Source organism: Plodia interpunctella, chromosome 15 (assembly GCF_027563975.2).
Source record: "Plodia interpunctella isolate USDA-ARS_2022_Savannah chromosome 15, ilPloInte3.2, whole genome shotgun sequence".
In the NCBI taxonomy this organism is placed as follows: Eukaryota; Metazoa; Arthropoda; class Insecta; order Lepidoptera; family Pyralidae; genus Plodia; species Plodia interpunctella.
The window spans coordinates 5,146,715-5,174,465 of NC_071308.1; the positions used below are offsets into that span (position 1 = coordinate 5,146,715).

General features: G+C 33.1%; 1 protein-coding gene across 6 annotated transcripts in view; it reads left to right on the top strand.

The window, feature by feature from the left end:
- Nucleotides 1–27,751, top strand: part of LOC128676184 (protein unc-13 homolog B-like) — a 229,728-nt gene that overhangs the window by 135,968 nt on the left and 66,009 nt on the right. For 5 of the 6 annotated variants that reach the window (XM_053756176.1, XM_053756177.1, XM_053756179.1 and 2 more), the window contains exon 1: nucleotides 27,408–27,547. The exons of the other annotated variant lie outside the window; for it this stretch is intronic. The gene's annotated coding sequence lies outside the window, so the exon portion shown is untranslated. Of the gene's footprint in view, nucleotides 1–27,407; nucleotides 27,548–27,751 lie in introns of those variants that run through there. 6 annotated transcript variants of the gene reach the window in all.

The window sequence follows — 27,751 nt, forward strand, 5'->3', positions numbered from 1 at the left end:
TTTCCCAAAAAATGTTTCATAAAACGAAATATTATATATTATAAAAAAACATATCATTTTTAATAATGTTTTGTCAAAAAACTTCGTGTTAGAAAAACTTTCGTGTTGGAATTTGAGTACCTATGTTTTAAATAAATTTTTATTACGTTTCAAAAATCAGCCATTGACCTCTTTACGGGTATTATCTTAATTCAAGCTTCAAAACGATGGCATAAAGTTGAAAAGGCGTAAAGTAAAAAAAAAACATTCAATTTATCCCAGTTTACGAGCGGGGTGACCTAAAATGGCTGGTTATCCGTTGTGGTTCTTTCTTTTTATTTGTTTTCAAAATGTATTGTTGGTTCTTAACGACCAGCTTAACAATACTGTTCAATTTATAAATTTAAATTTTGAATTATTTTCAAAATTTAAATTAGAAGAATAGATTATTTGGATCATTGCCGAATTAATCAGAATTAAAAAAAAATACTTAATATACATTCTAAACCAGTATTAGTTTAAACAAATACGTTTTTTGGGTTTTCTAAATTTTCCCTCCCAGAATACGCTAGGAACTGGTCCAAAAAACTGCTAGATTGACACTTGACATTAGACTGGTTTGGGCATATTATTAACAAATAATATAACCAAAGTCGCCGGTCGTACGTGGATAAGAGAAACACACACACAAGTGTTGGACCTTACATCTCCGTACATAATCTTGAGTGTCCGGTAAAATCCTAATTCTGATACAATTTGAATAAGGTACAACTCTTGTTTGTCTAGGTCTAGATTTTGTGCAGCTTGTCCGGGTCTAGATTCTGTACAACTCGCTAGATCTATTAGGTATAAGTTTGAGATCTAAACTTTGATAATTATCCCGGCTTGCCCCGTTACCGTCAATAGATTATAGTCTCCGGGCCAGTAACTAATTTTCGTGACCAATATATCCTATGTAAACTCTGCTTTCAAAAGACTTGGATGAAGCAAAATAAACAAAGCGAATCATAATGGTTTATATTTTTGAAAAAATACAGATTAATTTTTTATATTATCATCTTGATATAACTCGTAAAATGCTTTAAACAGCTGATGCTCTCACCAGCTAAGAGCAACGGTAGCATACCAAGCATTATACTTTATGAAAAAATTAAGTTTCTAGGGCATTGAAAAATTCCGCCCGAGAGAAAATAACAGGCGAAATTTTTGCCTGGCTCGTGGACTATAATATAATACCCGTCGCTCGGTGAAGTTTCCCTGATCCAATGCTCTTGGTAAATATTACCTACACAGGAATGTCCAATCTTAAGACGCTTTTGTAGTTTGTTTAAGTTTAATTAGTTGAAAATAAAAAAAAGTTAATGTTTTTATTCCTAGCGCGTCCGAAGCCGTAACATAGGCACTGACGCAGTACTGTGTGAAGGTCTAATACGCTTCATGGATTAATTTTACAAGAGAAGTTACTTATATTACCTACATATGATTGTCTATGCATTGGATAGAATAACTTCGAACGAGGTGTTACGACTCGTAGCACAAGCTACGACGCTACGAGTGACTACGAAACGTTCCTGTGTAAATTGAAAATAAGCAATTGTATGAGGGCTTCGCGTCCTCACAGGTCATAATTAAACCTATAAAATCGATAAAAATCTCGAACCATTTTGATATATGTAGGATATTCACTTTAAAATGGGGTAACCCATTTTCAGAAATAAAACAAACTGAATTACGAACATGAGATTTTCAATTCCATGAGATGTTTTTTATCTTCTTACGTTTATTTAATCGCTCCATGTTCATTTGGCGCCATTGAATCCGAAAATACGAGTCTTTCGAAAATGAGTGTGATTTTTACGACATCAGCTAAAAAGAAACTACAAAAAAATTCTCATTTTAAATGTTACGTGTATTTTAGTCAGATCGAAAATTGTTTTGTATTTTGACGTCAGTTCATAAATTAACATATTTCATAAATGTACTACTGGCTTATAAATAAAATACGATTTATTGTATTTTAAAGTGCTATGAATATTGCGTATTTGAATAAATATGTTTGACTTTGACTAACCAAATGTCTTCTTAAATATGTATTTAGATATTTAATTATTGAACTAAAAATATGAATCGTAATTTAATACAGTTACCTTGTTTAACGACGACAAAATCCATACAAATTTGATTGCGTTCATATCCACCCCTCAGAGGTCAAATTTGAAAAGCCATCTCTTAACTGGGAATATTTTATTAGTTCAATTTCATAACTCTATTTTAATATTCATCGCATTGAAATGTTAAAACATTTTTACGTTTTAGGTGAATGTGAATTTGTTATAAAATTTAATATTAGTATAGGATTAGGTAATTGGTGAGATAGGCCGGCAACTATTTCTAGCAGTTGAAGATATAATCTTTTATATATTTTATTTTCGTGGTTTTTACAGCGTTATGTATGCATTAATATACAAATCAATGCCAATGACAACATATCGCCTATAAAAATAAACAATTTAAAAAGAAAAAATCTATTATTTTAAACATACGAGTTGGTATATTCAAGCAATTCGTATCAGAAATAATCCATCCATCAAATGAAATGAAACGGAGACGTTCCGACTTCCACAAGTTAGAAAAACAGCGTGAATTGCGTTAAATAAAATTGAATTCAACGTAAGTATAAATAAGGTCGCTTGTTCAATAACGACTTATGCCATAGAAGCTATATTGAGTAATTTAGTTGAGTTATTATCGGCGAGAGAGTCGATCTTGGGAAAATAAAACTTTGCTGAATACAAATAGACTGTTTAACAGCATTTTAGCGGCCAGACGTGTAAATTGGACTTCGTTTGCAATTCAAAGATATGGAACTGTATTGAAAATGTCAAGAACATCACATTTATATTATAAAGTTCAATATAAATATAATTATATGAAAGATATCTTTCTGCGCGACATTTTTTTACATTTTCGACATTTGCTTGCGGTTTTATGTGCGTGAATTTCCCACAGAAATTGTTGATTTTGTTTTTCGGGATAAAAGATAGTCATTCCCTCTTCGTATTTCTAACTATATGCTTGTGATACGAGGGAATTTATTTGGAAGATACAATACTAAACTAAACCAATCCTTTATATAAAACAAATAAACTCACTTTAGCATAAATGAAAAAAAAAATGATTTAATTAAAATGTGTGTCCGGTCAAATAAATTTGCAGTTTGATAGTAAGTGTAAACATTTTTAGAAAAAAAAAACAAATGTTACATGTTAGTTAATTCTTACACATAACTTATTATAAAGTAATCTTGATCACATCACAGCACTTTCGTTTTTTAAATTTTGAAAAAATATAAAATATATTGACCAAAATTACACAATAAAAAATATATTATCTCAATGGAACTAAATAATTTATTACATACTTCGTCAAACCAATCATTTCTATGCATAAAATCACAATAGACTGAGTACACCATAGACGGGTAAATACAGACCAGTACTGCCGCATTTACACCGTGTAACACGTCAGGTTGTAAAACTTTATGCATTTTGTTCGGGGCATTCAAATACGTACAATAAGATACATTCGCGTGATGCCATAACACGGAATGGGTTTTATCTGAGCCCCGCAACACCCCGCCTCTCTTTTACCCATTTTCTCCATTCACCCCGCAGCTTGAAAATAGATAGTTACAGAATTGACACTTCCACTGAGTGTGTAATGGTCTACCAATAAACTGTTGACCATTGAACTGTTGACAACAGAGTTTGAACAATGAATTGACCCAAATAAATTTTCACTCATGAATGTATAGCCAACAGAATTTTACTTCAGTGTTAACTTTAAAATTAATACAACGGCACGTTAAGTTGTATTGTGAGCTTATTGATAGGATTAAATCGTTTGTTTAACCTTTCCCTTGATTTACTATTGTATATTAAAACCTACTGCTTCCACTTTGATAATAATTTATAAACACTCATCCATACACACACATACTTTAGATATAGTTACTTAGACTTATAGTTTTAGCTATTAAGAACTATATTTTTGTTATTTTTACTTGTATCCAGAAGTGAGAGCACTGGAGATCTGTGCCACACGCCTTGCCTTCTACAGGCTCCAGTCCTCCAATCTGGTATTTACGTTTGTAATATTTGATTGTTGGAGAAAATAAATACATTCAGCTGACCTTTTTTCGTATCAGATTACCAGATTAGAATGGGAGCTGAAAAATATTGGGATATTGTTTTGTATTAGTTCATTATCTGGTTACTTTAAAAAGCTAAGTTTTAAAGTACCTTCAACATTATAATAATGCAGATATACTTTTCTAAAACAATTGATATTCGCCAGCAGATATAAAATGTAATGGAAATAAGTGACACAAGTAGGTTATTAGAAAATGTGATGCCTTCATTATATAATTTAAGTTGTTAATTGAAATTAAGGTTAAGTTCAGAGCTGAGCACACTCAGAATATTAGAGGCAGAATTAATTGAGTACTATTCAGTAAATGTGGATGATAAAAGTTCGTCCGCACGGAATTTGAGCCAAGTTACAGTTTTGTAATTCCATTATTCTATTCCGCAACCTAGTTAAAACTGCATCTCGCTGAGTCCCCCGATCTCCTGCCGTTTGCAGAATCTCCAGCGTTGGTTAGTCCTTGTTAACTTCGAGGTGACGGAATATTGGTTCAGCAAGATAGACTCTTGTTATACTGGGTTAATGGGAAGTCTGAAGAATTTGCCGGTTTACAGCCGTGATTTTAGATTGCTTTACTCTAAATTGTATCGATTGAGTTAACTTAATTACTTTTTCGATTAAAGTGGTTGTTAAGTCATTTTACAAAATGTAATTTGCAAAATGATGAGACGTTTTGACTGTGGTTGGTTGATTGGTTGTATGACAATGAGACTTAGGTTTCTTATTGAATTTAATCCGTCTAATATTATAAATGTGAAAGTTTGTGAGGATGTATTTGTATGTCTTTGTTACTCTTGAAGTCTATACTGGGCGGATTGTTATTTGGTATACGGATATAATATAACCTGGAATAACACATAGGGATTTATCCCGAAATTCCCACGGGAGCGAAGTCCCGGGCCGCAGTTAGTTAAGTTAAAATGCTCTAGAGCAGTATAATAGTGTATATTAGTAGGTGGAAATATATTTTTATGATTCATTTAAGTACTTTGAAATATTTTAAAAAACTCGAAAAAAAACTTGGTACATTTTTCTATCTTCAAGAAATAAATCCACAGAAGGTAATTCAATCAAACATAAAGGTATTAGTTAAGACAACAAATGCAGACATTTAAAATGTCGACGAAATTGGCACCTTGGCTTACTAATTTACATACGAGCGCAATTAGTTCTTTAGCAATAAAATGCAAATAGCTAATTTAAATAAGGCCACAATTAAATAAAACCGTTTCGACTTGCGTAATTAACATGGTGCATCCGTCTTCATTGTCAAGTTGTATATATTTATAAAATTTTGACCTGCATTTCTGCAGTGTACTGGATTTTAGTTTTTGCTGTTTCAATGTACTTAATTATTTTGTTAATTTTTATAAAATATTGCGGAGTTGCTACGAAATAAAATGCACTTAACGTGGATTCTGTAAATATTTTTGTCTTTTTGTAACACTAGCTGTTACCTGCAGCTCCAACTAGCTCCATCCAATCCGTTTTAATGTGTAAGAAACACAAACAACAACAAAGAAAAACAAACGTGTTTCATATTTATAAGTATGGGAAATTTTTATTTTATTTTTCCCATAGATGGAAAGTTTCGAGAGGCTTTTACCCAACAGAGATATATAAATGTTTAGAAAAATATTTATGGTGGGCGATTTAGTTTTATATATAGTATACTAGCGGCTCGCCCCGGCTTAGCTCGAGTAAAACCATAATAAAAAGTCACTCCTAGAGGTTTCGCCTAGACTTCCTAGTTTCATCAAATTTGTGAGTGTAGTTTATGAGTATTCGTTACAAACAAAAAACAAAAATACGAATCCTTTCTCTTTATAATATTATAGTATGGATAAGATAATGTCTACTTGAATCGAAACGTACCTCATTATATCGCAGTGGATGCGCGTCAATAAAGTGCACTCGATTTACAAAGTAACTTGTAAAATTTCCTTTCCAATTTTATACTATTATCGCATATAATATAAAAGTTACAAAATCTAAATTTCCATAGAATTCGAAGCGAGACTTGTACAAAGTTAAATCTGGAATAAGTAACTTGGTGAATGTTTGAAAATGGCCGGCGCGGCGTCGCGCCTGTCCCGAACCGGATGGGCGGCCGGCCCTGTGTTTTGTAGTGCGCGCGTTCTGACGAATTGGCGTCCGGCACTGTGTGAAATAGGCCTTATGGGTGCATTCTGAATAATTTATAGTTGAAAATATAACATATTACAGTGTGACAAGTTTATCTGCCCCTGTGGGGGCGTCACTGCTTTTAAACAAAGACGAGAATATGTTATTTCAAATTATTTTTTAAAGTTTCCAAATGATGATCGCTGTGTTGTGTAAATGTAAATTGACGAAAATTATTACAAGCATCGGCTTTTTTGAGATATTTTTATAAACTCTCTTATATAAATTATTTTATTTATCAGGTCTTGGCCAAAAGAGGTCAATTATTTTGAATGAAACAATTAAACGAAATTTAGACTTTGTAATTAAATTGAAATTTTATTGTATCTAATCCCGTGTACGCATTGAGATAAAATGTACGACGCGATACGATGCGAATTGGGACAAATACTTCACGCGATATGTGTGTAAAAGACAAGTCTCGCCTTCTATATTCAAATATTTATTTGGAATATTACGTTCAAAATACGATAGAAACATATTTTCTCAATAGATTTGTACATCAAAACCAATTTGCTTTTGCTTAGATTTGCAAAGCTTTAAGCTTACGTAAGCTCAATAGAAGAGATTTCCGACTTCGTGCACGGTAGGCGTCTGTCACAAGTCACCCAGCAAAAAGCTCAAATAGATCACAGAGCTTGTGGGAAAGCCCGCTACGGAATGCTTGTCGGACACTGTAAAATGTGCGTCCAATTTTCTTGCATTCTAAATTGAGCTTTTACAATGGCAGAGACTAAAGTAAAATGAACTTTGTAGGTAAAATCACACAGGTTAAATTAGCCTCAAACATTAGTTCAAAACTGTTTGGTAATAGCAATAATAACTGATTTGTAATATTATATTAAAAATCATAAAATAGTATTTTAACAGTCCAATGTTTGGTCATTACTTTGTACGGGATGTGCAAAAAGTAAGCAAAAAAGTATTTTTATGTTGTTAAAAAAAACTCTAGATTTGCTATTTTTATATCTATAACACTATAAACGCAGTTTTGAAAAAATATATATGACTTATAAAAAATAACAAGATTTGTAACTTGTAGAAAATAATATTTAACATTAAAACTATTATTAGGCATATAGTCAGCATTCAGATAATATTTTCTATGATTTTAACTATAAAATCGAACAAATTTTGTTTAGTGCACAAGATAGTGAAAAATCCTATGATATTTATCTTCCACCTCGAATATATTTCTGCTACGTAAGGGATGAGGATGTTAAAATATGTAGGTATGCATTATTCATCCTAACTTTTGACAACAACCCTCGTTGGAGTTACTGACATATAATATTCTTTTTGCTCCCGTAGTCGTCTTTTACGATATCTCCAAGATTAGAGGAAACTTCAAAGAGCTTATGATTAACAGCTATATAAACATTTTCTATGTCTGACAAGCTCTGTAGATGACCGAGCTTTCGAGTTTCGTTTCGAAACATCGCTTTACAAAGGGCATCTGTTGTGATAGTTATGAATGTCAAAATTAATACCTGATATTTTACTAAACTGATGCTATTTATTTCACCTGATTAGTAAATTATTAATAGAAAAAGTGAAACGTTTATAGTTTAATGTTTTCTCAACACATACATTATTTAATGCCTATATACCAAGACATTAGTCGCTACCAACTATTTCTTATATTTTTCCCGGGCACAACACAATCTTTTACATTTCCGAGTGCGTTTGTTTCATTAAAATGAGAAAAGAGCCCATAAATGTCCAATCCTCAATTAAAACAATAAAGTACTATAATAATACTTTCAGTATCTCTAGTGAGTCATCTCGCAGAAACTTTATCACTATGTTTTAATTAAACAAAATTAATGCGCGAGTCGTGACCTCGTCACGCTGTCACCCATCAATGTAGGGACGTGATACGCATGCCAAATATATATCTGTGATGTTACGATACGATATGAGTTTCACATTCTTAGGAATCATATGAGAAAATTCTAGCATAATAATAACGAATAATTGGTAAGTGTGCCTGTCAAGCATTCTGCCTATTAGTACATATATAAAATAACTTAAACGTACCATATTGACTAAACGTTATGATATATATGTCATATTAATTATGATTTTGAGAAAGAGTTTACTCAAATTCGCCATATCCCTCCGGAACGATCAGTCTGCTTTCCCGATCAGTCTACTTGTCCAAACAATGAATCCAAAAAATGTTTTGAAATAATGGGTCCTTCAAGAGTTTGCTTGGAAAAAAAAATACAAACAAGAAAAAAAGATTGCAAAATAACATTTATTATACATACATCTGTTTTAATTTAAAAATTCTTCTTCGTTTAAATTTCTTCTTCTTAATGTTCTTCGTTTAAATTTGAAAATGTTATTTCTCTATACACTTCAATTTGTCTTTTGTTATTAAAAATATACAGTTTTGTTATTTCCTTTTCTCCACGAATCGACAGTTATTTATAAAATTTGTACTTCATACATTTTTCGCGCCTAACTAATGAAAATATGGCAAAAACGGGTGAATATTATTCTACATAAACTAAAAATGTTTTAAATCACTCGAGCGGTGAAAAATGTAGATTAAAATACTTTTGACGGTCGTAAAATTCAATATCGGGCACACTATATTCGCCTTCAACATAGTTATGGAATATTTGAAGTAAAATTATAGCTACGCGTTGAAAGTCTCTTTATTTATAGGCAGCACATCGTCCAAACATAATTTTTGGGAAATTCGCCACTATTACTACCGCATAGAGGGTTGGGATTCATGAATAGTGACTCCACAGAGTTACCTAAAATGGGGAAGAGAGCGAGTCAGCTGATAAGTTGGATTTGTCAAATAGACGACGGGAGCCGTTGTGTATTTTCCGACAAATGCAACAGAATAATAGCTACCCCAAGAAAATAAATAATACCAATATTGCCCTCCATATTTTCTAAAGAAAGTAAATGTACATTGTACAAACTACTTGGTGTCATATTTTATGAAGTCTCATGGGCTAGGGAATGTATATTTTCATTACATCATTTAAATTTTGAAGAACATACTTATAAGATATTTACTTAAATGTCAATGTGAAAAATTACTACAAGTATATATATATATATATATATATATATATATATATATATATATATATATATATATATATATATATATACTTGTAGTAATTTTATATATATATATATATATATATATATAGTATATATATATATATATACTACATATATATATATATATATATATATATATATATATATATATATATATATACTACAAGTATATATATATATATATGTTATAGATATAATATAGTTCCGTTGACTTAGTATATATATATATATATATATGTATATAGTTAGATCTTTTTCATTAGGTGCATGTTTCATTTACTCTACCGAAAAGATTCATGACAGTTTACTCCAAATATTTTTGGCTTGGCTATTTAAAATTATTTACAGAAAAAATGAAAAAGTAGGTATATAGAAACAAAGCATTTTTAGTTTCTTAAGATATTATTATATATGTCATAAGGATTCTTATCTATGTATATGTTATAGATATAATATAGTTCCGTTGACTTAGTATTGCATGTCACAAATCTAGAACTTACATTAGGGATAAATCAATTTGTATATATGTTAATTTACTTAATTATACATGTTTTCTTTAATTTCTCTTATGTACAGACATAGACGAAGATGAAGCTGGGCATATAAATTGAAAATCATACGCCTTATCAAATTTTGGGCTCAGATTCCACTGATATTTCCAATACTTATGGTTATGTGTATAAACCACGCAGTTGTATTCCATTATTGGGCTGAATCCAGGCGGAAAGTGGCATATCCGAGTGGAACAGTGACGTCACATTAATCACTCATTGTCTCCAACAGTGCGATGTATGGAGCTGTAGGATTTAATTGAACTATTGCTAACTGAACGTAGGTTTAAGGAAACAACCGATGCCTTTATTTGTTGGGCGTAACATTTAATTAAAAATTCATTATTCAACTTGAAGGATGATATACACCATTAATTGACAATACATCATTAACTGACCAAAAGTTAATTACCGGCTTCTAAAGCGCAGGCGAAGCAGAAGCGGCGCAACAAACCTCACCGCAGCATTTTTTTCAAGATGTCTATTAACAAATGTAGATCTTATAAGTATGACGATTCAGGAATTTTTCTCCTTAGTATTTACATAGATTTTATGTAAATTTATAATTAGCAAAATTAAACAGTTCCTTTGATGTGTAAACTAAAAATCATTGTATTTGATAGGTTCGCAATTTACGAAGGCTGTTGATGGATTTTGTTAATTTCCGGGGCCAATTAGGCTATATCGGTGATCAAAATAAATTTGTATAATTAGGTATTTATGATTATCGTTTTGTTTATCATGTTGCAGCAACATAATCATTTATTTATACGTAATAACAATAAAAAAGAAGAACATTATAATACATAATAGTAGAATGATTATAAGTTAACACTTTTAACCTAATAGAAAGAGCGACAGCATTTTTTTACTTGAAGAATTCAAATTGAATGCACATTGGCCGGCTGCCGTGGCGCGTTCCATTTTCCATTATATTGAGAGTAGCTTGTGATAGATAGCTCCGTCACAGGACACTGTAATATCCGGTCTTAGTCAGATTATTGTACGCCCTATGTCGATATTGTACACTTTACGGTACAATAACTGACGTAGAGCGTTTATTGTGCCCTTTATCGGGTGTCTCTCATTGTGTTTGAGAATACAATATAATTTTTGGAATTTGTAGTGAAGGCTGAAGACTGAGAAATTCTCTTATATAGATTCCTAAAACGATAACGACTTTAAACGACAACTTTCTAATACGTCAATTTTCAAAAATAACTATTTCCTAACACGACATAATCCTCAAATGACAACATCTACAAACGACAACTTTAAAAAATGACAACATTCTAAAACGACTTCTAAAAACGATACGTTTGACGCATTCTTTTACTTTTCACATATTTGGTAGAATTTATTGATGTCTATTTATACATCTATTGATTATAAAATGCTATATATGTAAATGTATTTGTCCAATTTTTTTTTATTATTTCTTTTCGTCTCTTATATTATTAGTGTACAATTAGTTTATTGACTGACGTAAACTTAATTCTCAGTATAATTTCAAGCCTTAGTGGTTTCACTATGCTAAGTTAATTACATAATGTTTGTAAGATCTTTTATAAGATAATAAATTTAAAAAAAAAAGAAATATATTTTTATTTACGATTTTGTAATTTTTATGTTTGTCATATTAAATATTTTTATAAGCTTATTTATTGTGTTTTTTGTATAAATTGTATTTATTTGTACTTACATCAAGTTTTCCAAACACAGTTTTTTAGTTCAAACACAGGTTTATACAGCAAACAATTTTTTTAAAGTTAATTGCACATTTATGCGAACCGATCTTACATAATAATAAAAATGCTGTAAAGAAAAATCTAACACTTATATTACATTTTTAACTCGAGTTATTTCAGCTGGCTGTCCATAAATGAAAGGATTCCACGAAAGTATCTCCGATTTCAATTAGAGACTGTCTTCCGACTTTATATCAGTGAAAACAATCCAACTTTACGCTTTTACAAAACAGCACGAATCTGAATTATAAATTCTCGCACGGGAAAGATAATACTTACAAACTTCTTCCATCGAAGGGACTCGGGATGAAAATTAGCGGAAAATGCGGACGTTTATCGAAGTTTGGAAATTATCTGACACTAGCTTTTAACCGCGGCTTCGCCCGCGTGTTTTACTCACGGGATATATACTTTTCTAGAAATGAAAAGCCGCTTATGTCCTTTTTAGTACTCTTAACTATATAATTATGTGACAAATTTCAAGATTGGCTGTGTAGGTAAAACGTGAAGAGGTCACAAATAAACGTACTTACACATTTATGTTGCGATAGTTGTGAAAATCTGCACTGACTAAGACGTAGAATTGACGTTGTCACCAATAGATAGTGTGGTTCCTAAAGAAGGTTTAAATAAATAAATAAATATATTAGGACAAATCACACAGATTGAGCTAGACCCAAAGTAAGTTCGAGATTTGTGTTATGGGATACTAACTCAACGGTACTATATTTTGACAACAAATGCATATATCAGAAAAAGATCATTTTCCATCATGACCCGACTGGGGATCGAACCCGGGATCTCTCGGTTCAGAGGCAAGCATTTTACCACTAAGCCACCGAGGTCGTCAAAGGTGTATTATAATTTCTTATGTTTTTACCCGACCGAACCCGGACCGGACCGGAACGCTAGTATTTAATACAATTATTAATTTAGGTCAGGGTAAAACGAGAGTGACACACGTCGTTGATTAATTATATCGATATTCGATAATAATTGAATTGTTGACCCAAGAGTAGGTCGTCAACTCTACGACTACGCAGACTTGAAACAGATAATTAAGACTAAAGATTCGCAAGCATTCACCCCCTTAAGGAGGGAACTTCCTGCCAAATTCCATCTTTATTGTAGTATGGCCTAGTAGTTTTAAAAATTTCGTAATTATTAAGTGAACGTTTTTGACTTTAATAAACTTCTTGTTCAAAACCGAATTCCATTTTATGGTGTCAGCGCAATGTATATAGAAAATTGTATTCAGAAAAATAAGTCCACAAGAGTTACAATACAGCATGATGACACTTTCCACTGTTGAAATCAATAGACAAAAGACATAATAGCTTCAGTAAAATATAATGTAGCTAATATAATGTAGCGTTCTAGGCGTGTTGCTACGGTGCAGTGAATATTAACCTACATTTCAAATAATTATTTTAATCATATTCATTGTCATTTTCAACCAAACAATTTTATTTTACAAGTACCTATACCGTACTGTACAATTTACAACTTGTGGGTTCTCAGCAATTTTAATTACACTGTGTTCATTACTTGTGGAGCGGAGAATTCTCTTTGAATGTTATTATTGTACCTCCTTCCCTAGAAAAACACCCTCCGGAGCTATATTGTATACTGCAATATAATTTTAATGGCTCAGAGTGATAGCCGGTGGTCGTTTGAGAATATTATGTTTATGATATTAAACAACTTTGTTAGCGTAATGAAATTGCTTACAAATTTCACTACTTTGCAACTTCTTGATCAGTATTTTGGAGTATTTATTTCTTTCAACTTCATAGCACATCTTATAAAGTTAACAAAATTAGTATTTCTCATCAGAAGAAATGTCTCTCTAATCGGAATGCTTTTCGGTTTCTTCTGGCCCTAGAGTGTTGGAGTTCTGGACCCGTTTACCTATTTTAGAAGCTTTAGTTTAGTTTCAGCTATAGGCACCGATGTTTGCTTGTCTATCTGTCTAATCAAATCTTGCAAGTTAGGGATCTCCTACTATCAGTTGTCTTACAGAGTTGAAATTTCCCACGACGTTGAAGGCATTGTATATATTAACATCTAATTGGGCATTTTGGGTATGCCAATCTAATAGAATAACAAAATTATTTTTAAATAAATACTAAAATATTAAATTCAATTTCATGCTATGGTCTATATACATAATGTCTGTCTGTGTACAAATAATTGAATATATTTTCGATTGTAATCGATGATAACACTCGAAAGTGTCCTTTATTTTTAAAAAATGAATTACAAAGTGCTTTCCCTGTCACGCGATTAAACTATTTATAAGGTAGATATCACAGCTAAATTTAATATAATATGTCTGTACACAGTGATTATTAGATTTCTGAAATTGAGTATTCATTATTTTAGTTTACTTTAGTGGAGAAATATCACAAAAGCCGCAACAAGCATTACGGATGATCCATAACCACGACCACTCCGTCAGGAGTGTACGACTGAGAAGAATAACACAAGTGTCGAAATTACTGTAGCCTTAGCGCCACAGCAAGTTCGATACTTGGATCACACAGATTCAGTTAGCCCCAAAGTAAGTTCGAGACTTGTGTTATGAGGTATTCATTCAACGATACTGTATATTATAACAAATACTTATATAGATAAACATCCAAGACCTGGGCCAATAAGAAAATGATCATTTTTCATCGTGACCTGACCGGGCAGCGCCATCGAGGTCGCCAGATTTGTCCCTACATATTTAAAATTAATATTATATTTACAAATGAAATTAAGACAGCTATTTCTGTTAAAATATGCTCCCATTAAATTGGTATATCTTCTATAGACAAAGAGATCAATTGACTGGCCGGCGGCTACTTCCGTGGCAGGACAAACAGTGTAAAGCCAACAGCACTTCGTGTTAACCTACATGGACTTCTATGTGGTGGTAATAAAGTTGAATTCGCTATGAATTTGGATAGGTTGACGTGTTCTTAACTGTACAGTATTAATCCAATTTCCAGTTTAATTCCGAACGGATTCCCGGTCGCTACACGTAGTTTATTTGTTACGATATTTGGACAACCGAAATTCGATTGTTGTAATGTTTATTTGCGTATTGTTTATCCATTTGAATTTATCCTATGTCGTACCAAAAATGTGTTGATATTAGATTAACAATCTGCGATATATATTTATACGAAGCACATAGTGTTCTGCTGGTTAAATATTGCCAAACTAATTTTCTTGGCAACAAAGATTATGGCCAAGAAAGTTGATGTGTATGTTTCATTCTACTTAATGATCACGACTCTCAGCCATGAGGAATACTACCTACTATGAAGAATATAAACCATTTACGATAAAATATACTAGTTGACGAGCATTTTATATGATACTGTTGATGTCACATTAACATGTTATGCAGCATTGCATATTGTGGCATAACTTGTTATGTTGTATAAAATAGCATTTTATTAAGTAGCATTTGTGCGGCTATATTTTAAAATATCTATACAAGGAGTGGCTTCTATATCTGTCATACTGTATGAAAACGGGGGTCTACACAACTCAGATTTTTTACTTTAGTCTCTCTCATCTTTAGCCTTAGATTTGGAGCCCAGAGACCGTTTTCCTACTTTTTCATCTCCACTTCGCACAGTTTTCGACATGGTTAATAGTCAAGACCACAGATATTTTTACTTTTATGTATATGATTTTAAGTGCCGGCTATTTAATTAACAATAATGTATTTTTTATATTGCTGTCCTATGACCTCATTCAATTTTTATGTTATTTATAAGTTACTATTCGTTGCCCGCGGTTGCGCCCGCGGCAAAAAATACCCTATATCATTCACCACCTTTATAAATATCACCTCCCAAAACATCGTAATAATTCATTGCTTTCGATAAACTAAAAAACAAACACACTTTCACATTTAGAACATTAGTATGTATTAGTTATACGTTTCACTACGTGTTTCTGATTGTGATACAAAATGCACAGAGTACTAATGAAGTAGGTAGCATCGAAAACATAATATTTTGTCATGCTGGTGAAGCATATTTGATACCACTAGTCACTTGTTGCATGACAGCACGGTAGCGCTGGCTTGCCGCACATGGACCAGCGCCAAAAAAAGTAATTGAATAATAAGTGTAGTGCCAGTTTTTGTGCATTTATTTAATGTACATTACTACTTCCTTGTGTTTTCTCTCTCTCATCTTAGTGTGTTCCGGGCACATTTTCTGCTGTGATGCCACAAAGCCCAGGGTATACAAAAAATATAGCGGTACCTTATATTTTCTTCTCTCTCGTACACATATTTGATACGTTTGCTTGCGCTAAGTATAATATATTTCAAAAATGATCTATTTTATATAGAAAGTACAAGAGAAAAGTCTTGGTGAGTCTATTTATTTTTCTATGTGTGACGTTGACGTTCGGGAATACAGAAACGTAACTAGCTTTTGGCCGTGGCTTCGGTCTAAACTAATTTATACATAAATAATATTATTTTCGTATTATTTAACATTAAAGCCAAACATTGTTAATTCCTTCGCCTCGAGAAACAACAAAGAAGGCATTGGTAGACGGCATAGTAACCTTATTTGCCAACGATAACGACCTCGTAAACTAAGTTCCCAGGCTGTAAACGGATGTATAAAGCCTGGAGGTGACCGATTTTGGCACCTGATACCTGTCACTTGTTGCACAGAACAAATGTCTAATGCTAACATTGTTGCCAAACGACGTCGCACACAGATCCCGGATGTTTGGTTCCATTTTCAAATTTGTGCTTGGCCACTTTTGTTTTTCGTTGAAACCTTAGGAAAGAAAAATATTTTCATCTTTTTTTATTTTAAGTGTGTGAATGATATTTTATAATTATAAAATCAGCCAGTCTTTGAGTCCTCCGGTAATCTCGTTCGAGTTTCTCGTTTCATCACAACTTCGTTAATTATCTACATGTGACCGGCTCGGACCAACACTAAGAACTAGTTAACCCTCTCCCATTTCGTATTAAGACGCAAACTTACACAAAACTTACGTTAACACCGCGTAGATTCATTATACTATACTTGTAGGGACCACGTAGTATTGATTGCCAAGTTTCAGGTAAATGCTCGTTGTTTAAGGGTCGAGAGATAGTTGTGAGGTATCCAAGGTCGAGTGGTCTAGTGTGTATTATGTACGAAGTTGTAAAAAAAAATAGTGATTTTTATTTAATGCTTTCTAGTTATCTTTTCCAAGTGAAATTATGGTTCAGCCTTAGGATTAGATTTTTCTTCTTTTTAATTCTCTTAAATATAAAATTATAAATTTCTTCACGGCATGGTAAACACCGTACTCGTATCTGTCATATTCGTCGCTATGACTTCAGAATTATAAAATATACTTTTCATAAAAAGGTGTTCTGTATCCTATTTATCAAAAGTTAAAATTCCAATGCGGCACTGCGAACTACATTAAAATCTATAAATACTATAAATGCACATGCACACATTCCCGAGCAGTTTCAGAACTCAATTTCAAATTTGACGCGAACAGTTCCCAATGAAAAGGTCCACTACACTTCAGTTTACGACACGTGCAAGTTTCAATATTACTGAAACTTTAGCTTATGATTAACATCAAACTAATCCGGAGCAAGGATGGGTTAACACCCGGGCACTAAATTAAGCATATAAAGTTTTTGCAAAGCGTAAACGCAACCTATTAGATCACAAGTTTCAAGTTCGAATCTTATCCCAATATATCAATTATTTTTGAAATTTTGTAAATATAATGTTAGGAGTTTGGAGTTTGGAGTTCGGAGAAGGACATAGGTTGCCTTATATGTCGGAAAAAACATACTATTATTCCTTTGAGAATTTAATCCGGGCGAAACCCTGGATAAAGCCAGGAGGCATAAACGTTTTTGCCCGGGTAAACCCCCATCTTTGATCCGGGAACGATCGACAAAGAGCGACGAAGCGGAGTCGGGTCGGCAACTTGTAGTTTACGGCTTTGCTGACCCGTTCAGTTCAACTTGTTGTTTAAATACTTACTGTAACTATTGTAAGAATATAAGTCATTAGCGATATTCATTACACAGCTATACTGTTCGTAATTTAAAAAAAAACTTTATTTAACATGTTTACGAAAATACGGAAGCAACACAATATTTTTTTAATATGAACTAATGGATGGAGGAAAACTAAAGGTGTTTAGTTTTCCTCCATCCATTAGTTTTCTTTGCAAGCAAAAAATGTTCTATGTGTTTCCATATATATCCACAGGTAACTCATTATGTTATATCATATATCTGTGTGTAACTTGTTATCATAAATAACTAGCCGCCAACCCCGACTTCTTTAGGTAAAAACCTAAACTTTCCTCATGAATACACTCCCTACGTATGTTATAAACAATAACATACGTAGGGACAGCCAGACAGGTGTAAGCGACTTTATTTTGTACTGTGTAGTGAAAATACTTTAAAAATATGCCTTTTTTTCCGCCATCGCCTTTGAATTGTACTTTATTGTGGAGTGTCAACCTGCAGATAAGGCCGGTAACAGGCTTACGCGGCTAATTGAAATGTCCGTGCCACTACGAGAATAATGTTAAATATACTGCTTTATTCCATTTATCTGGATTATTTTGTGGTATTGGACCGAGGGTCTGTAGAGTAATCAATTTTATGTTCTCGTTAGTACAACTGGTCGTAATTAAATAGACGAACCAAGCATCTAAGCATGAGCGTGATTTCAGTAGATGCCAACGGCACACAAAAGCGTATAAGGTGTCCAATATTCAATTGTTTTAGTTGTCAAACCTAATTGTTTTCGTTAAAAGTATATAAACGAGCAAGTGACCTTTATGTACAATAAACTTCCATTATAAAGTACACAACAATAAAATTAAGACTTAAATTTAAATTAATAAAAATATTTTTTATACGGCGGGAAACCATGAATTTTGATAGTTAAATTATTGAATTTTTATTGTTGATACTGGCATGCTAGACGATAGACATCATTCTATAACATTTCAAATTAAACCCAAATTTACGACAGATTGTGCATTGGAGCCTATTTTTGCATATGAGCGTATGAATTCAGGGTCCGCTTTCTTACTTTTTCATCTCCACTTAGGATGGTCTTTACCATCCTTATTTCTCAGACCTAAGTATACATGCATTCACCTTAACGACATTATTTTGATTTCACTTCTTTTGCCAGGATCTAGGATTGCGAAATTTAGTATTTAGATGTAAAAAAGGAGAAAAATCAATTGAAAGATCTTATTTTGACGTTAACATTAGCCTGCGAAGAAGTACTCAGAAGGTTATAGAAGGTTTGGATAATTAAACGACGGCAGTGCGCTGGTTATAGTTAACGTCAAAGTTGGCTGGTGTAATCAAGTGGATTTAATAATAGTATATTAAAAGGAATTTAAGTAAATCAGATCCACAAACTCCAAGAAATGGGCAATGGTGTCATTGTGGATTCAACCGCTGAGATGGGCGTGAAGGAATTGAGGTGACGTCACTGTTCTAGATACGATGGACGGGTTATTAAGACTTACTATCGTGAAAGTATTTCACTCTATATGAACTGTATTTAGAGTAGGGTATAGCTTAATTTATTTGTAAAAAAGACACCCCTTTAAAATCCAACTAAAATGTAGGCGACTTTGTGTGTGAGTGATAATATTTGTTACTCTATCACTCAAAATCTACTAGAAGAATTTCGATGTAATTTGGCAAACGTGTTTTTTTGAATCAGAAGAATGTTAAGTGTATTTAAACTCAAAATTCCCAGATGAGACGGAGATAGCAAAATTAAATTACAGTAATTTTGACCCGTATATCTAATTAAATCAAGATTTACTCATTGAGTATCAATATAATGAACATTTTATTCAGATTATGTCGTTTAACAAGTCTCTCAGAAGTTAGCAAAAGTACCAACATTTAGGTAACGTCGGAGGAATTAAATCAAGACCTACTCGTGCGTAATCACGTCCGCCTCACACAGACTCTTCAACTTCCAAAAAGTTTGACATCGCGTATCAAACTCAAATATTTAAACGTTTCATATCAGAAATTGAGTTCATTGGCTCTTACGCATTTTTATTAAAGAAAATATCCATCTCTGAAATGTTATTTCTGTCTAGAAAGAGACTCAAGATGTGTTCCATCTCCGCCCGATTAGACCGTTCTAATCTAGACTAATCATCGGGAGACGTTCCAAAAGCCGTGACTGTTCAGTATAAAGGAGATTAGACTGGCTTGTTTACTAGATCTAAGAAATGCTCCTTCATTTGTAACTTTCCAGCTTAGAGCCCCATTGCTCAGTCGTGCTCCGTTGAGACGACGCAGCAAGTTGTGGCTCCCTTGTTTCTTGATTTGACACCGACTTCGCAGAAGTTAGAATTTCTGCATACTCGAAGGATAACGGAAAGCAACAGAGCAATGGGGCATAGCTCTTAAATTAATTTTTTTAGCTTCGATTTCGGATACCATAATGATGGTTTGATACAAGTTGGGTCTGTTCCTTACTCGTCCTATACACTTACTCACCCGGAAGTAATATTCCCAACTCATTCTAATGCACTATTATAATATATTATTTAAATTCAAGTACATTACCTAATTATTTTATTCATCCTCAAGCTATTTAACTAACTACTAATAACACTACTCGTGTACTAATTAATTAATTAATTTTAATTTTTTCCTCTTCACAATGTACTTACTACAGAAATTATTTTTATTTTTTTCAAGTAAATAATACTCAAGGATAAATTAATGACACATTGGAAAATCATAACAAATGGGAGTGAATAAGGAAGTTAAAAGTACAAATTATATTAAAATAAAATTTTGTTGGATAAGTCGGTATCCCTATACCTGATATATAATATGAGATTTAGATGAGTAAAGAAAAAATAATGAGGAGGATGAGACGTCATAGGATGAATGCGGAACAATCTACGAGTTAAACTTGTGAATAATACGGTTCGGAAGTTACACTGTTATCTCACTGTAACTACTTGTTCAGTAGCTTAGTTGGTATCTTAAACTTAAGAACTTAATTTATAAGGACTGTACTCTATCAATTAAGTTCTTATATAAGTGTGTTGGAGCGGTGGTGGTGTAATGATTAAGACACTCGCCTATGGATCGAAAGAACCCAGGTTTGAATCCTAATCGTGCCACATTAATTTATATACAAATTTGACTCATATGTAGTAGTTTTCACTGACCACCACTTGCTTCCGGTGGAAAACATCGTGAGGAAAGCTGCACACTGGTCTACTTGTGTGTGAAATGGAAAAATTTTGATACTTTGTGCAATGTTGGTAACGGGACGAAATAATACGTGAATAGTTTTTCTAAAATCGTAGTTCTTTTTACTAAGTAGCTAATCTGAAAATTTTTTTCTCTTTCCAAGAAAAAAAAAGTTATACACATAAGCGCCAAAATTAATAAATTAAAAATAAAATGTTTTTTGTTATATGAGATTAAAAAATAACAGGCCATAAATAATATTGTTTTAAAAATCAAGTTTCTCCAGTTAAAATATCGTCGCAATATTCGAAGCGTTTCTGAAAATTTTGTTATGTGGCTTCTGCCGAATAATTTTCAGAATATTTCGGATAATAATTTAAAAGGGCAAAGTACAATGGAACGGTTTAATAAAGCAACGAAATACCTCAAATATTGTGACGGTTTACTGGTTTATAACATGCGACGAATTAAGGGTCACTGTAAACACGATAACGACTTTATTCGGAGGAAAAAGTTTGAAAAATATTTGTACAGTATCTCGGATAATATTTGCTAAGCTAATAATGTAGTCTTGGCGAAAATAAATAATGATTTAAGCTGCTCTTTTTGTACTTTTATACATGACTAGCGGCCCGTCCCGGCTTCGCTCGGGTAATAACAATAAATTATACACCTAATCCTTCCTCAGGAATCACATTATCTGACATTACGATAGACAGACGTGACAGAGGATTTTTATATTTATATCATCTATTTATATCAAAATATCCTTACATATAGAAATATGTAAATATTAATAAAGATTTACATATTTAATATTTAAATATATTCCATGTTAGTAAATATGAAATATATTAAAATATTCTTACATATAGAAATATGTAAGGATATTTTGATATAAATATAATTATACTAATTGGTAGTTAAATAAATATAAACTCACACTGTTTAAGTAATAAATGAATGATATAAAATTCTTAAGATCTGGTCGGGACACAGAAAGTTGAAATGGTTTTCAGAATCCTTCGAGAGTGTAAGGGGGCACTAATTGGATTTACCTAAATTCGTAACGCATTGACATATTAACTTTGAAACGGAAAATTAGTAAATATTTCTTTTTGTATTAAAGAAAAAGGTAATGAATATTCAGAAATTCTGGTATATACGTTTTTTTATTAGTAGCTATAATTCTAAGTGGTGTTTAATAAGTTTTTTCAATATTTCTCCAAAATGGTCTTTCCAAAATACTAGTAAGTTTGTGAGGATATATGTGTGTTTGTTTGGTACTCTTTCACGCAAAGTCTACTGGACGGATTGTTATGAAATTTGAGACACGTGTAGTATATAACTTGATATAACTAACGAAATTCCCATAGGGCGAAGCCCCGGGCGCAGCTAGTACTTATATAATTTAAAATTTCATTTTGACTAAGGAACCACGTATTGGTAACACAAGTTTACCAATTTTCTTATTTTATGCTAAGCAAAGAATATCCAACACATAGAAGTATTACGCAACAAGGACAAAATTACGTGTCATGCTTCCGGGAATTTTCGAGATCTACGTTTTCTACTTATACGTAGGTAGGTGTTTCAGAATGTTAGCAACTTTATGCTATCGGATAAATAAAATTGTATTATTTGGCAGTAGATAGTGTGTGCCGGTATATAAGTCATGTCAGATGTCTTCAGGTGACTCGAATAAAATATCTGACGCCAGTGTTAGCAATAACACACTTGGTAAGAAATAAAGATTTTTATATCGTAAGTAGATGCCATAGGCATCAGGCTAAATATACCTGTATGATTGATATATATAAAATATGCAATAGACTTTGGACTTCTCAATTAGTAAAAGAATTAAAATTGAAAATATTTTTGTACAGCAACTGGAAAAATGCATTGTTCAATCTTTTGTATATTTTACATTTCCGATGCGACAGTTGTGAAAATCATATTTCAGCAAAAAGATTTTTTATATGGCTCGATGACGTAATTGCAACAAAATTTACAAAAGACTTTATACACATTTTTTTTTTATTCGCCGGATCAAGTGTCCTTGTCGTTTTGTAATACAATTTCTAGATCATTAATTTAGAATGTCTAATGTTTCTAAAACTACAATTTTAGAAAATAACAATTTATAGTGTCAATAAACTAGTACGACTTTGATAAAAATACACACAGCTGAGTAACAATGGTGTAAATCAAACAGAAAAAAAGACACTATACTATGTAAAATATAACACACACACAGCACACACAGCAGGTTGAACAGACACATTCGAAATGAGAGCGACAGAGACAGATGTATTATTTTCATACTATTTGACATCTGTCATAGAACTCAAGTTATATTTTTCAACGTATATTTGTGGCAAGTGAATGGCTAAACCAGTGGGCAAAAAAAGATTATAATGGTGATAACACAGCCATAACCTTTTAATAATCTATATTAATACTATTAATGTCCTTCCATTATTTAATTTCATCAAAATTAATAAATGAATCTTCAACATCAAAATTGAAAATGAAAGTGAAGCCTTTTTTCTACTTAAGTATGTTAGCTTAATTGGTTTGTTATGTATTTCAGGAATAAACAAAAGTTGTCTGTGTCTTGGTTTGTTATGTATTTCAGGAATAACAAAATCTAACTAACTCAACCACGTTTGTACCTAGTAGTAGTAATAACTATATATGTCTCAACCTGCACGTTATCTAAATAGGTTATGACTAGCAGTGTGTTACGACCTGTTTACCGTAACGTTAACTGCAAATATTTTAGTTAGGGTTATTTTTATAACTGCATAAATACTCGAGCTTCGTTACTTAGTTCTTCTTCTTCATAGTCGTATTTCTCATGGCTGAGGGTCGTGGTCATTACGTGGAATGAAACACACACAACAACTTTCTTGGCATTATTAATGGTGTGGTTTGCCATTGCCTTCTCCATTTCACACAAAAGTTAATGAGAATCAACCAGTGTGCAGGTTTCCTCACGATGTTTTCCTTCTCCGTAAGCAAGTGGTGGTCGATGAAAACTACTATACATGAGTCAGATTGGTATACAAACTCATGTGGCATGAGTAGTAGGATTCGAACCTGGGATCTTTCGATCCACAGGCGGGCGTCTTAATCATTACACCACCACCGCTCCAGTTACTTAGTTAGATGTATGATATTTGTATGCGGTGTTATTACTCGAATTAAATGAATATTGATTACGATCTCAACTGCTGTTTCTTCAGTGTGTTATTGGCAACACTACTGGTGTCAGATTTTAATAGTTATTATTAAGTCGCCTAAAGGCATCTGACATGAATTTTGCGACTACCTACCGACGGCAAGTAAAAATATACTTGTAGCACTATGTGTGCGGCTAATACACAGTATTACAAGTATATTTTTATCAAGTATATATTTGGTATGTAATTCAATAACGATCAGTGTGTGGTTCCGTTAAAATAGAACCACTCCATATCGATCCGTGGTTGTCATACAAGGCTACTAAAGGATAAAAAGCCTTGACAAGCAACTATAGCATTGCCAAAGAGGGTTGACATCAGGCAGGAGGAGGCAGGCTGGAGGTAAAAACTTAACCAAGTCTTCGAAATATATCCCGTTACATTTAAGAATGCCACGTACGTACCGGAAACACGCGAGAACGAGAGATAAAGAGAGAGAGAGAGACAAAATTACCACCGTGTCAAGTTTGTTTTGTGTTAGCATTTAATTCTTCCTGTGGGAGTAATAAACGGCCAAGAAAAAGCACCGCAAGTTTATTATTATATAATGTATATAATTTATCCCTGTACAAGAATCTAACATGTTCTTATCTTACACCGTAATACAAATTGTTACATTCAACGTGATTTGCCCAAAAAATAATTCTTAATTATAACGGAGATTTTGGTCCATATTATCTGTCTCTCATCTGAGCGTATTCCAGGTTTCTTCCTCAGGCGTTGAGCGTCGGAGCCCATGGTCCGTGCCGATCTATTATCGATATCTTCTTTTATATCCACTTTCTCTCTCATGATCCTGATAATATTTTCGGTTGTGACGTTCCATAGCTTAAGGCCATCGTAGCGTAGCGTCTTTCACGTCATGGATTCATGAGATTTTTTATGTGCCAACTGGAGTCAGTAGCTCAACTCACCAACTTATAGTAAAAGTATATTTTATTGATCTAGATTGTCCATTCCTGGGAAGCAATGCCAAATTTAGGTCAAAAGCTACAGCGGATCCTGGACTACGACATTTTACGGCTTAGGATGAAACGGAGAAAACGCTCAGATGAGAGAGAGAAAATTCCCATTACTGGAAGGCCTTCTCTGGCCTCTCCAAATATCTTTACGTTTAGCTATGTTCTAAATTATCTTTTTTGTTACCAGAATGCTAAAAAAAATGACCATGTTTTTAAAGCCAATGAAGTAATGTACAGTTTAAAGCAGGACAAGTTATTTTTTATAAACCTTTTTGCGGTAGTAATAGGACCAAATTGCTACAGTTGTCGAGTTTGATGTGCTGTTGGCTGTACAAGCTTAAGCCACGGAAATGTTACAGGATTACCTACAAATGAGACACCTATCCCAAGGCAGCCATGCCACTTATTCCAACACTCCAACGAATTGTTAGCTCAGGGATGTCGAAAAATAGAAACACAAAGATTTTTTGTTGTTTTATCAAGAATTTGTTTATGTTAATGAAATACCTATGGCTGAGTTTATAGCAATATTTATCTGAAATAGTAGTGAAAATCTTGAGCATAAAAGTAAATATATTGAAATAAGAAAAAAAAAAATTTAAAAATAATAAACAAAACGGACATACATGAAAAGGAATTTAAGTATATCAATACGAAAATCAAAAATGAATTAATGACAACAACATACAATTTGACTACAAAAGCGGTTTTGCGTTGCATGCTAACTCAAAATTATGTATGTTATTGTTTTGTGAGTAATATAGTTAAACATAAAATTGTCTCTGCAATAATTTATTAAACCAAATACACACCCGAAGCGATAAAATTTAATAAACAGCTCTGTGTATATTTTATAGAAGTCGTAAAGTTTGAAGGCACAGTAAACTTAGACGGAAGCTTAGCTAATTGGAAATCTGCAACTCTAGCATCTAGATATTTCCATATTAAATGAAATGTTTTCACTTCTTGCACCGTTATCTTTGATGTTTTGTCGACATTTTGTCTAATCTTCAGCGGCGTGCAAGTTAAAGTCAACCTCAAAATTGACTACAGGATTTCACCCTGAGCATATTATGTCGTCCGGATCTGTATGAATACATTAATTAATATATCCACTACTGGCCTTCCTTACTGGTTGTCCTCATTAGGACAAAGGAACTAAATAATTCTATTTAGGGTCAAAGAAAAGGTCCTTTTCAGGACCAACCAAAAGATCCATTTACGACTATCTGCTGACAGTTCTTTTGTTGCATGTAAAACTATTTGCAGACAAAGCGACGCTCAGCGTTAAAATATCAAATGTATGGACGTGTATGTCTGTCATGTATACAATCTATATTGTTAACTATTAAACCAAAGGGCAAGAGTACCAGAGCTTAGCGCGTGCAAACGTACTCTACAGCTTTAAAATGAAAGTTCTCCAACAAAATTTTAAGATAAGTTTATGTTTCATCATGAATGACTTTATAAAACAAAACTCATAAAGATTTTTATAGATTATCTTGCTTAAACAAATGTTAATAATTATTCTTCGATATGTTACTCAAGACATGTTTTATTTGCAGCCATTTTATATATTTATATACAGATATTATTCGTAGACTTATATCCGGAGCATATATAGGAAAGTCTATCCGTCTGTTGCAGTTTCAAATACGAAGATGCTCGTCTATTTTTATCTAGGGCAAATACCGGCTATGGCTATCACTGTAATGCAATAAACTGGTTCGGATTCGAAGGATCAACTTTTGAGATAGCGTTTTATTTCTGATATTGTTTTTAAATTTACTTGCACTCCGTTTATATGATTGATTAATTAAGATATATTTTGTTAGCTCGTAATTAGGTATTTCGTCGATCAGTCGTCGTCTTTCGGTATCATCTCGTCATTAATATTTAATATCTGTAAAAAACTAAGCTTAATCTAGAAATAAGTGTACAAATACACAACTTTACTATATAATAAAGTTGTCTCTTTTTATCTGCGTGATGATGTATCGGGGATTCGTGACATAAAAACTTTTAATCTAGGCCGGTCCGGGACAGTCCCTTTGGCCAAGACGAGCGTTGTTTACGCTACAGCCATGCCTGAACACCATGGCGTGTTATGACGGAGCGCACAGGTGGTAAGGCGCGATGGCTGGTTGTGTGTGAGTGGGGCGCGGCGTGCGGTATCGAGCGCTGGCGCGCGCAGTCCTCACGAGGTAGGCTCTCGGCTGCCCGCGTTTTCCGCTCAGATGTGATCTCAGCCGGCTCGCTCTTGGCCGGCCGCGCGGCGGCAAAACCGCCCGCGACACACCATATCCCTTCCTGTACATATTAGGTACCATGTGACAGTGCAGTGATCAGTGTATCGACCACGTGACAAACCCGTGTGGCAATTTCTGTAACGCGGTAAAATAAATTTAATAGTCTGCCGAGGTCAACTTTTAAGGTATCTTTTCGCCCGCTCGAAATTCGGGTTAGCTCCATGGTCATGCCCCGGATGTCCACAGCGAAGTCTGTAACAGCTCAAAGTTTTATAATT